Source organism: Eufriesea mexicana, unplaced genomic scaffold (genome assembly GCF_001483705.2).
Source record: "Eufriesea mexicana isolate 0111107269 unplaced genomic scaffold, ASM148370v2 scaffold422, whole genome shotgun sequence".
In the NCBI taxonomy this organism is placed as follows: Eukaryota; Metazoa; Arthropoda; class Insecta; order Hymenoptera; family Apidae; genus Eufriesea; species Eufriesea mexicana.
This window is the reverse complement of record NW_016908602.1, coordinates 223772-235472: the sequence shown is the minus strand read 5'-3', so window position 1 is coordinate 235472 and position 11701 is coordinate 223772. Positions and strand designations below refer to the sequence as shown.

General features: G+C 38.3%; 1 protein-coding gene across 1 annotated transcript in view; it reads left to right on the top strand.

Moving 5' to 3' along the window:
* Positions 1 to 3005: 3005 nt before the first annotated feature.
* The window catches only part of LOC108545449 (brain-specific angiogenesis inhibitor 1-associated protein 2-like), a gene marked incomplete at its 3' end in the record, with an annotated part of 217061 nt that continues 208365 nt past the window's right edge, over positions 3006 to 11701 (top strand). Inside the window, exon 1 of the mRNA XM_017897072.1 lies at positions 3006 to 3129. The remainder of the gene's footprint in view (positions 3130 to 11701) is intronic.

The following is an 11701-nucleotide window of genomic DNA, read 5'->3' as shown; positions in this document are numbered from 1 at the left end:
TGTTTCGCGACACCGGTGGAAACCACCTTGTGACACCTCGAAGGCAAACGTTGTCAAAGTTCTGCCAAATATTAACCCTTTGCACACGAGAGGTACCCTTTAGTTGTCATTCGATAAAATTTCGAAGATTTGAAAAAATTCTGAATTAATTGACATGTCAAATTTAAGTAACGATATGGAAGATATCGAAACGAAATAATTCTACGTGTTAATTATTATACGATTTCTCATTTACTATTTACTAAAATATTACTATTACTACTTATTATTTATTTTTTATTTAGAAAAGCTTCATAGCAGAACATTTTTTAATTCCTACTCTTCTTCAGCCAAGAAATCGTCGAATGCAAAGGGTTAATAAAAATTTCCTTCTAAGATCTCGTGAATCCTCATGGGAGGCTTTATGGGAGGAAATGTATCAACGGATTTGAATGTTTAATGTCAGCAATGCTCCGAATACTTTCCTCAAATTGATCATCTCGATAAAATCTCGATGGAAATTTTGATTTCTTTAAAAATTACGGATTCTAAAATATATTTTCTATCCTATTTGTCGCCTAAAATTCGGTAAACTTGAAGAGCACTTTTCTGGATAGTAATTTATCAATAGACTTGAATATTTTATTTCGAAAGAACTTCACAAATCCCCTTACTAATTTACCAATTAATAAAATGCTAAGTGTGTCAAACTTCATCGATGTTTCTAAATGTGCCTCTAGCTTGTGTATCATAAATATTAATCGAGTCAACATGTTTGAATTTATAATATTCCTATGTTATTTTAGGAGTAAAAATTTTCAACGTTCCAGACGACATTCTTAAACGTAATTAAACAGAAATCTCGAATGCATATTTTGCTATTATCGATATAGAAACAGACTTTAATTTAAGGTCATAAAAATTTTCCAAACTATTCTAAAATACTACTAAAAAATTATTCTTTGTATTATTCAAATTCAATTACTGAGGGGAAAAAGGATTTGTCAGAATTCTATTAACCCCTTGCATTATGATTTAACGCTAAACCTACAACGGCCAGTTAAATAGAGCAGCAGATGAAAAAGGGAAAAGAGAAGAAAAATCCTTCAAAAAATGGAATAAGAAGAAATATCGAAGAATTGATTACACCTGTATTAAAAGACAAATCACGTAGTCAAGTGTCCAAAGCGATAACATCTAATAAGGAATTTTAAACCAGGAGATTAAAAATAGTAATTCAAGCCTAAGTCGTGATAGGTTTAGTACTAATTCTGAAAAATAACCTCCATTTTATTCTCCACAAAATCATGCAAAAATTGTAGAACATACATAAATTATAAATTATAAATATACAAGCAAATTTTAATTTATAATTATAAAAATTTCCCCAAACTTTCCCTAAGTGCTACTATATAAGCATACCTAAACATCCCATCATCTTTCGAATCACCTAAAATTACTCTCTCTATAATTTCAATCTAATCATCGAAGGGGAACAAAATTTATCAGAATTCCATTAACCCTTTGCACTAGGATTAAATTCTGAAAAATAACCTCCATTTTATTCCCCATAAAATCAACAAAAATTCTCCAAATTTCTCCAAATTCTGATCCTCCAACGAACACATATTCCTACATAATTCTCATTATCAACGAGAAATCCAACGAGTTACATTTGCAAATGTGTCTATCATCAATATACAAACAGACTTCAATTTACAATTAATAGAATTACAATTAATAATTATAATGAATAAAAATTGCCCAAAACTTTCTCAAAGTGCCTCCATGTAAGCAAACCTAAACGTCTCATCATGTTTCGAATCACCCAAGACTACTCTCTCTATAATAATTTCAACATAATCATCAAAGGGATGACAAAATTTATTAAAATTCCATTAACCCTTTGCAATAGGATTAAATTCTGAAAAATAACCTCCATTTTATTCCCCATAAAATCAACAAAAATTCTCCAAATTTCACCAAATTCTGATCCTCCAACGAACACATATTCCTACATAATTCTCATTATCAACGAGAAATCCAACGAGTTACATTTGCAAATGTGTCTATCATCAATATACAAACAGGCTTCAATTTACAATTAATAGAATTACAATTAATAATTATAATGAATAAAAATTGCCCAAAACTTTCTCAAAGTGCCTCCATGTAAGCAAACCTAAACGTCTCATCATCTTTCGAATCACCCAAGACTACTCTCTCTATAATAATTTCAACCTAATCATCAAAGGGATGACAAAATTTATTAAAATTCCATTAACCCTTTGCACTAGGATTAAATTCTGAAAAATAACCTCCATTTTATTCCCCATAAAATCAACAAAAATTCTCCAAATTTCACCAAATTCTGATCCTCCAACGAACATATATACCACATAATTCTCATATTCGGCGAAAACTCCAAGTCACACTCGTAACCATAACGCAAAGGGTCAAAACTCCCGAGCGAGACAGGAAATCCTGAACGTCACGAGTCCCCGATGAAAGCCTGACTCTTGGAAAGACTTGCTCGATACAGGTGTTCGAACTCCATTTACCGAGTTAGCTCTCAACGATACTCCGCAACTCGATCTCCTAAAAGCAATCTTTGACCAAGTTGGAAGATTCCTAAACGTATCCAGCATCTTATTCATCCGGGAACTCGCGGACCAGGTCGCTCGCAGCTCTATGGCAGCGAGTCGCGCACGGTGTTCTCAGGTCCTAGCAGCCTGATCCTTATGACAGAAGTTGCGCGGACGCGGAACCATGTTGACTGCTGAACGTCGTTGGCACGATTATTTCGCGGGCGCGTAAAGTAGCGTGCTTTTGCAACGTGGACGGCGCTGAATCCTTACGATCTCGCACGAACGATACCCTTCGTCCGATTCGGCAGAGGTCGGCTGGTCTGCAGCGACTCCGCCGCTCGAAAGAGGCTCAGTCGCTTCGCGCGCCTCGTGCCGTATGTGTGCGGTTCGATCGTGAGAAGCTCCCGCCTTCGTTTCGTGTGTCTATCTTGCATCGAGATTTATCCCGGTTTACGCGGCTGATACCGTTCTCGTCCAGCGTGCTTCGTTTTCTTACTGGTGAATTTCCACGAATTTCCCGAGTTCACGTCCCGGAAGTTCCCGGCTCGGCCCATCGGCTGAGGTGAGTACCAGAGCGCGCGTTTCTACGCGAATGCGATCGTTTGAAACTTTCAACTATTCTTTCTTTTTCGTTTCTCGGGAGACTCTGTCCGATGGTTCCTTTCGAATCGGTGGTTCTCTAACTGTTTTGACGCGAAAGATAGATTTGATAGGAGAGTGATGGCTAACCGGATGGTATCTTTGGAAATGATGTTAACGGGTGATTCACGGATCGATGACGCTGCCTGTTTCTTTTTAACGATCGCTCGATCATGTGTCAGGTCGGAAAATAAATTTTCCAGATTTTCGTATATCAATTAGGGGTATATTAATTTTGGATTAATGGTACCTGGTCCCTGGACTCTCGCGAGGAAAGGCTGTTTCTTTGATATTTGGAAGACAGCAAGAGATTGAAATCTTTTTTAAATTTTTAAATTTTTTAATTTTTTTTATGGTTATGAAAGAAATTAGCGTTTTCGTGATAAGTGTAGGTAGGAGACAGTTACAAGACCGTTGCGTTGGAATGAAAATGGGCCGATTTTCGATCACAATGCTTCGTTTCAGAAACAGATATATCCATCCTTCGCATTAAACCCTATATTATGGTCTAAATACGAGTGCAGTTTTTCACGGAGAGACGGTGCACCGGCCGTGAATTATTTGTCATTCTGTAGAGACATAAATTCCGTTTTGGAGCTGACGTTTGGTAACGTTCAATATGCGTTCGGTCAGTTAGTTTTCTCCTCGCTCCAATAATTTGGGGCTATGCGATGTGTTTTCGGAGGAAAAAATGGAACAGACCTTTTTGCCAGCTAGCCGACAGGCGGTTTTTCCCGTGACGCGACATTGTTGCTCGCGATTTATAAAAAAAAAAAGCGCAGGGAAACACATCGCCGCGCGAATTTCGAAAGAAAGAAAAAAGGAAGCGAAGAAATATTTAATAGATATTACCTTCTACGTTCCGTCGATTTGAACAAATATTTATTCCGATCATCCATTGAAAGCTTTCAACCCGGTTTCCCCCCCTTTTATTTTTGTATTTCCGAGAAATGCGATTTTTCGCTCAGATCGCGCTCTATTCAAATTCGCTACACCGAATTACCGTGTTTTCCTTTCATTTTGCCACCGTGATTAAAAATTCCCGTCGATATCCGGGACGAGGCGCGGCGTCGCGACGTCCAGGCTCGAGTGACGAGCGAGGACCTCGACGAGCAACATACGCGTCTCGGCATAGCGTATCAGGGTTCGTGAATCTCGCGTTTAGACGTTGGAAAAGTCGGAACCGCGTTTGCGAAGGTAAATGTTTAGTTTCCATCTTTCTCCGTTTCCAACACGCCTAAGTTCGCCGGCATGATTGATAGAGGGTGGACAAAACGGAACGATCGAGTGGATCTCCGCTCCGAACTTTTCGCGCTGCCTGCTAATCGAAAAATGCCTCTTATCGGGCAGGTTGAGTTCCACCTCTCATGAAGGTGGAAACTGAATTCCATCGTAACGGGAACACGCGATAATCTCGCGGTAATCAGATGTATCGAATCTATCGAGAGCTGGATTAAATAAATAAAGCTGATTGCGAGGTGGAGATTAAAGAGGTTCGCGGATGAGAGACGGATGAAGCTTTGTTCAGACGCGAGCAAAAGAAGCGGAAGAATGGCGCGAGTATCGGTTCAACGAAGGTGTAATTAATAACGAAGGTTAAATAATCGATAATCGATCAATTATATTTCGAAGCTGGCGAGTGTTCCTAAAAATTCTATTCGTTTTCTCGGCGCGTCAATCGAATTGTGGTTTTAATGACTCGTTATCGCGCATGAGGAACTCTTATCGATTTCTGTCGAAATTTGGTACGATTAAATTATACAGGGTGACGGAAAAATAAAAATTCAGCATTTTCGGGGGAATTTCGGACCAATCTTTTCACGTCTATAGTTCGTATTCTCTCGTGAATTATGCGATACGTAAATTACTCGCGTATATTTATTTTTAAAGAATCGGTTCAAATTTATGGATATTTATTTATTTATTTATACGTGATTAACCTATTAGAAAAATTGCAAGAAAATTATTACAGCGAGGTATAAAATTAATAGTCACAAAAGAAAAAGAAAAAATAAAAATATACAAATGTACAAACAGACGAGATACGTATAGGTATAAAGAAACAAAATTTGTTTACAGAGAGGTGCGATGCAGTAGCTGTTTTAAAGAGTGAAAAGATTGGCTGAATAGATCTAGGGTAGGATAAATGTTGTTAAAATTAATAATCATTCTATTAACACCCGAGTGGTATGCAAAATCGGTTTTATCTTGTTGTACACGAAGAAAGTTGAATCGTTTTAAATGAAAAGTTGGAACATCGATTGAGAATTTTTCTAATATATCGGAAGAATTTATAAGACCATTGAGCACTTTATAAAGAAAAAGGATATCAGAGATCTCTCTCCATTTCTCTCTATATTCGGGATTTCTAGAGTACCAGAGACGTATTTTTTATTACCATGCAAAATATTCCCGTTTGAACAGCGCACAGCGCGAATATGATCTCCTTGCGGAAGCCTTCTAATAAACCGAGGACAATTTCCAATTTCATTGAGATTCACCGAAACGCGATTTAATTAAATCGCGTTCAGCGGTCGATTCTGAAACGTAAATGGAAATTCGAAGTCCGAATACGAGGAAGTTGTCGAAAATTTTTGTTCTTTTTTAATTCAATCTTAAGAATGCGGTATAGCTAGCGGCAAGATGGCACGTTAATAACGTAGCATTCGAGGCGACCCACGGGAGATTGCGTTTCCTATTTAGAAACGCCTTTTGAAGGCTTTCCCTGCGCCGTCTTCTTTTTTGATTATGCAAATAAACCGTTGCGCGAATATTACGTCCCGCTGTAAGTACAGGCGTTTTAACCGATGACGTCTTAACCGGAAAATTATCGCATAGACCATGAGGTAAGCAGAGGTTCGCTTTTAACTCGAAACCTGCACCACTTGTCCCCTATTCAACTTCCGTTCCTCGACTCCATCTTTAATCTACCCCTTGTATATATTACAATATTACATAATTATATAAGAATGAAAGAGAATAAAGTGAACGATAAATTGGCCAGAAAGTAATATCCGTATTTTTAATATGAAATAAAAATTCGATAATATTTATTGGACAACCTGAGAAAATATGTAAATATAAATTAGAAAATAATATTACAGTATAAAGCATAACTCGAATCAACTTCCCTTCCTGAACTCCATTTATAACCTACACTTCTTATATATTACAATAGCACATAATTACATAAAATAAAATAAAATAAAATATACGATAGATTGGCCAGAAAATAATATCGGCATTTTTAATATAAAATAAAAATTCGATGATATTTATTGGACAATCTAAGAGAATATATAAATATAATTCAGAAAATAATATTCCTGTATAAAGGATAACTCGAAACCTGTACCCCTTGTTCCCCACTCAACTTCCATTCCTGAACCACGCGAATTACCTGCTCTTTGTATATATCACAATAGTACATAATGACATAAAATAAAATAAAATAAAATAAAATAAAATAAAATAAAATAAAATAAAATAAGATAAAATAAAATATACGATAGCTTGACCAGAAAATAATATTAATGTATAAAGGATAATTCAAAACCTGCACCCCTTGTTCTTCACTTAACTTCCATTTCTGAATCACGCATATTATCTACACTTTGCATATAGCACAATAGTACATAATGACATAAAATAAAATAAAATATACGATAGCTTGACCAGAAAATAATATTAATGTATAAAGGATAATTCAAAACCTGCACCCCTTGTTCTTCACTTAACTTCCATTTCTGAATCACGCATATTATCTACACTTTGCATATAGCACAATAGTACATAATGACATAAAATAAAATAAAATATACGATAGCTTGACCAGAAAATAATATTCCTGTATAAAGGATAATTCGAAATCTGCACCCCTTGTTCCCCACTCAACTTTCATCCCTGAACCACGCGTATTACCTACTCTTTGAATATATTACAATATCATGTAATAAAATAAAATAAAATAAAATAAAATAAAATAAAATATACGATAGGTTGGCCAGAAAATAATATCGGAATTTTTAATACAAAAGAAAAATTCGATACTATCGTAATCATAAAATAATTTCACCGTAATTTAGGGACGGTATCGTCACTCAAGTGAACATACCGGAAACTAAATTTCCCCTTTCCCCGATTTTCCGCCCGGAGACATCGGAGTGTATCTTTGATGATTACTCGCTTCACTTTGCGTTGGGAAAAATTAACGCGTTTCTTCGCGTCGCGGCAGAATACGAACTGCTTTGCCGTTCAGGCATAAGAAGTTGGCAAATAAATTTCCATCCCCGCGAAACTTCAAAAAACACCGACGATTCACGCAACGTTACGGAAATGAAAACTTACGGCCAGAGGGAAGTTGCGCGAAAGGGGGCTAAAACCGGAAACTTGTTCTCGGTTCCATCAGCGAACGAGGTACGTCAAAATTAAATTATTCCCGTATTTTTTCCTCTCTCTCGCTCTACCCCATCGCGGAAAAGACCGTATTTAACTTGACCCTTGGTCGGAGTATGAAGTTAAACTTTGTCCAAGTCTCGTGCAAGTCGAAAAAAATTCCATCTAGCGAATTTTCCGACAGAAAATCGCGCTCGATCGGTGGGAAAGACTTGGAGGAGATCAGAAAACGCGGATGATACCAGGAACTCGTTGACAATTAGAGAAGTTTCAATTAGCGGAAAGAAAGCGAGGAGGCAGGACGATAATGCGAGAGCTTTTGTTTAAAGTGCCACGCTTACGTCGTTGGAACGAGAGTTTGCGTCTCGAATGACCGATCAAGCAACGATAATCGTGGCCATTTTCAACCCTTGTTCGAGTAATTAGCATTCTGCTCGCGATTCACGGTTAACACATCCGGGGAATAAAGGCGGGATACAGGGTGCTACATCCGGAATGCCCCCTCCGAGCGTGGAGGGGGAAAAAAGTAATTTACGTACTTAACTCCACTTGAGGAAATTTATGTAGATCTCGAATAAGATTATTCCGGTGGAAAAGTTGTTGAACGCGAACGAGCAAACTGTGCACGCTGCCTTTACGACTGTTCCACGAGTGGCAATAACGCTTCGTTTAAAGAGAACTCTATTTAGGGGGACTCGATTTTAAACAATTCGCGAGTTCCCGGCAATCTTTTCCCCATTTGTCCAGCACGAGCCGCGTCGCACGAGGGGCACGCGAGCCAAAAATTCGCGAAATTTTTCCACCCTTTAGCAGTACACTTCGCGTTACACGGCCAAGGTAATTCCTTGCATGCTAAACTTTTTCCCTCTCGACTGTGGCTTCTCAGGGTTAATGGAGACACGTAGCGAAGTAATTTTAATAACGTAGATTTTAAAATGGAAGCTTTAGATTGAGGTTTAAAAAATGCTGAAATAAATGGCGAATTTATGTTCGCCCTTCCCTGCCTCCGGAGCTTAATTTCTTCCGCGTAAGAGTAGACGAAGTCCGAGTTGGTATTTTCATCGAATAAAAATCATATTTCAACAGACGGGGAACGAGAACTAACGCGGGAAGAATTTTGGAAAATTTGGAGAAAAACAGAACGAAGTTTCTGTTCGAGAACTTGGCAGGAAAACGTGCGAATCGTCTTCACGATTAGCAACGGAGCTTCGTCTGCGAAGAAACAACTGCGTTATTCCGGTTAATTCGATTGGAAGTAAATAATCGAAGGCATTTTTCTACAGATGAACCGACCTGTCGCTCCTTTTTACACCAGACGAGATTCCGGCGTTGTGTTTCAAAGAGCTAAAGAACAATTTCCTCCCGAGTCGCATTCGTTCTCATCTCGGCCCATTTTATCCTCTCGCGATCGTAATTTCCTTCCTTAATCACAGCGAATATTCGTTCTCATTGCACGGCTGTTTTATCGCTCCGAGATCGCAATTTCCCCGCCAATGGCGTCGTTTTGTCCCTAATCGACGGATAATAAAGAAGAAAAATCGATGTCGTTTTTCTCGTTTTTCCCAACGTCAGCCACGCGTCCAGCCGAATTTATCGCTCAGTTTCTCGAGCGGACGCGTGCGATTTTTCGACCGACGTTGGAACGAAGTTGGGATAAAGTCGAGATAAAATTAAAACGAAATTAAAACGAGATTAAAATAAGGAATCGAGTATTTATCCAGTATTTCGAGATTTATCGGGTTCTCGAATTTTTGAGGGTGCTCGATGACGTTTGTTTCTCGTCCAAACGAGTCGAACGGGTGCCCATGGGGACCATGGTTCTCGATCGAACGCGTGCGATTTTTCGTTCAACGTTGAAACGAAATGGGGGTAAAGTCGAGATAAAATTAAAACGAAATTAAAACGGAGTTAAAATAAGGAATCGAGTATTGATTCAGTATTTCGAGATTTATCGGATTCTCGGATTTATGAGGGTGCTCGATGACGTTTGTTTCTCGTCCTGAATAGTCGAACGGGTGCCCATGGGGACCATGGTTATCGTTCGGTGTCTTGATCGAACGCGTACGATTTTTCGTCCAACCTTGAAACGAAGTTGGGATAAAGTTGGGATAAAATTAAAACGAAGTTAAAATAAGGAGTCGAGTATTTATCGACTATTTTATCGGACGAGATTTATCGGATTCTTAGATTTGAGAGGGCTCGATGACGTTTGTATCTCGTCCCAACGAGTCAAATGGGCATTTATGAGGACCATGGTTATCGCTCGAACGCGTGCGATTTTTCGTCCTACATTGAAAGGAAGTTGGGATAGAGTTGAAATAAAATTAAAACGTGGTTAAAATAAGGAATCGAGTATTTATCCAGTATTTTGAGATTTATCGCATTCTTGGATCTGAGAATGCTCGATGACGTTAATTTCTCGTCCCGACGAGTCGAACGGGCGCCCATGGGGACCATGGTTATCGATCGAACGCGCACGATTTTTCGTTCAACGTTGAAACGAAGTTGGGATAAAATTAAAACGAAATTAAAACGAAGTTAAAATAAGGAATCGAGTATTTACCGTGCTTTTCGAGATTTATCGTATTCTTGGATTTGAGGGTGCTCGATAACGTTTGTTTCGCGTTGCTCGTGTCCCGAAGAGTCGAATGGGTGTCCATGGGGACCATGGACACGTCAGTAAAAGAATCCAAAGGAGCATTAATCGAAAATGTTTTTCCCTTTTAAGCCGATATTGACTGGTCGCGTCGTGCCCGGGCACGGATCAGTTGCGAATTTATTTCATACGTTCGTGGGCATAAATCAAATTGCGTTTGCTGTTATGCTCCCCGTTCAAATCGCCGTTTTTACCTAGATACGATATCGCGTCGGGAAATCTGCAGCCGTAGCTGAAAACAAAAATTTATATCGATAAGCCGATGAAAAATTCTCGTCGATCCGGCTCCAGGGAACCGGTTCGAGGTTGTCTCGATTTTGGCCCAGAATACCGCTCGAATTTCGCGGAACCCGGTTACACGTTCCATTTCTCCAGGGTCTTTCGACATTTTTCGAAACGAAAAGTACGCTGGTCTCGGAGTAAAGAGAGAAAAGTAGAGGGGGAGAGAGAGAGGGAGAAGATAGGACACGTGTAACGTTCGAACGAGAAATACGAATAATTCGAATCGTAATTGCGTTCGTATCTGAAATTAACTCGAAACTGTTCCATTTCCACGGGGCTGTTCGTCGGTGTAATTGAAATGGCTGCTTGCGCAGCGCGAGTCTCGGATAATGTGTAATCCTAATTAAAAGCTTCCGCGGAACTTTACAGCGCTCGCCACTTACTGTTAGTTTCTTCGTTTCATTAGGGTACAATGCCCGGTGAGGAGAAATGCATACAGCGGGTGCAAAGTGCGTCGAAGCTTTCAAAGTAGAACGAAAACGGAAGGAAAAAGGACGGAAGGGAAAATATTCGCGCCAAGGAAGCAGCACGTGGTTTCGCGCTGCAAACTTTCCCTCCTCGTTAACGAGTACGGGAGAACAGAATATGGACCACTTCTTTATTTTCCGCCGAAAGAAACGTTGAAAATATAAAAATATAAAAATCGCGGTGCCGAAGGATTTAACAATTTTAAACATACGCCTATGCCATTTTCGCGAGAAGTTGAGTCGATAATGTGGAACGAAAATAGAGGAAATATCTGCTCCTAATTATCTACCTTTGCTAACGAATATTGGAATACGCGCGGAATAATATTTCTATTATTTATCCATTCTAAGTATTACAGAATACCGCGTATTTTATAGTAAAAAGAATCCTCAAAATTCTCTATTATGTAATAATTCTATTATTTTCTTCGTTACTTCTAATATTTATTATTTACCTTTACCAACAGATACTGGAATACACGCTGAATAATATTTTTATTATTTATCTATTCTAAGTATTATAAAATACCGCGTATTTCGTGGTAATAAATTCCCTAAATTCTCTATTATGTAATAATTCTATTATTCTCTTCGTTACTTCTAATATTTGTTATTTAAATTTATTATTTAACTTTACTAACGAATATTGGAATGCACGCGGAATAATATTTTTATTATTATTATTATTATTATTA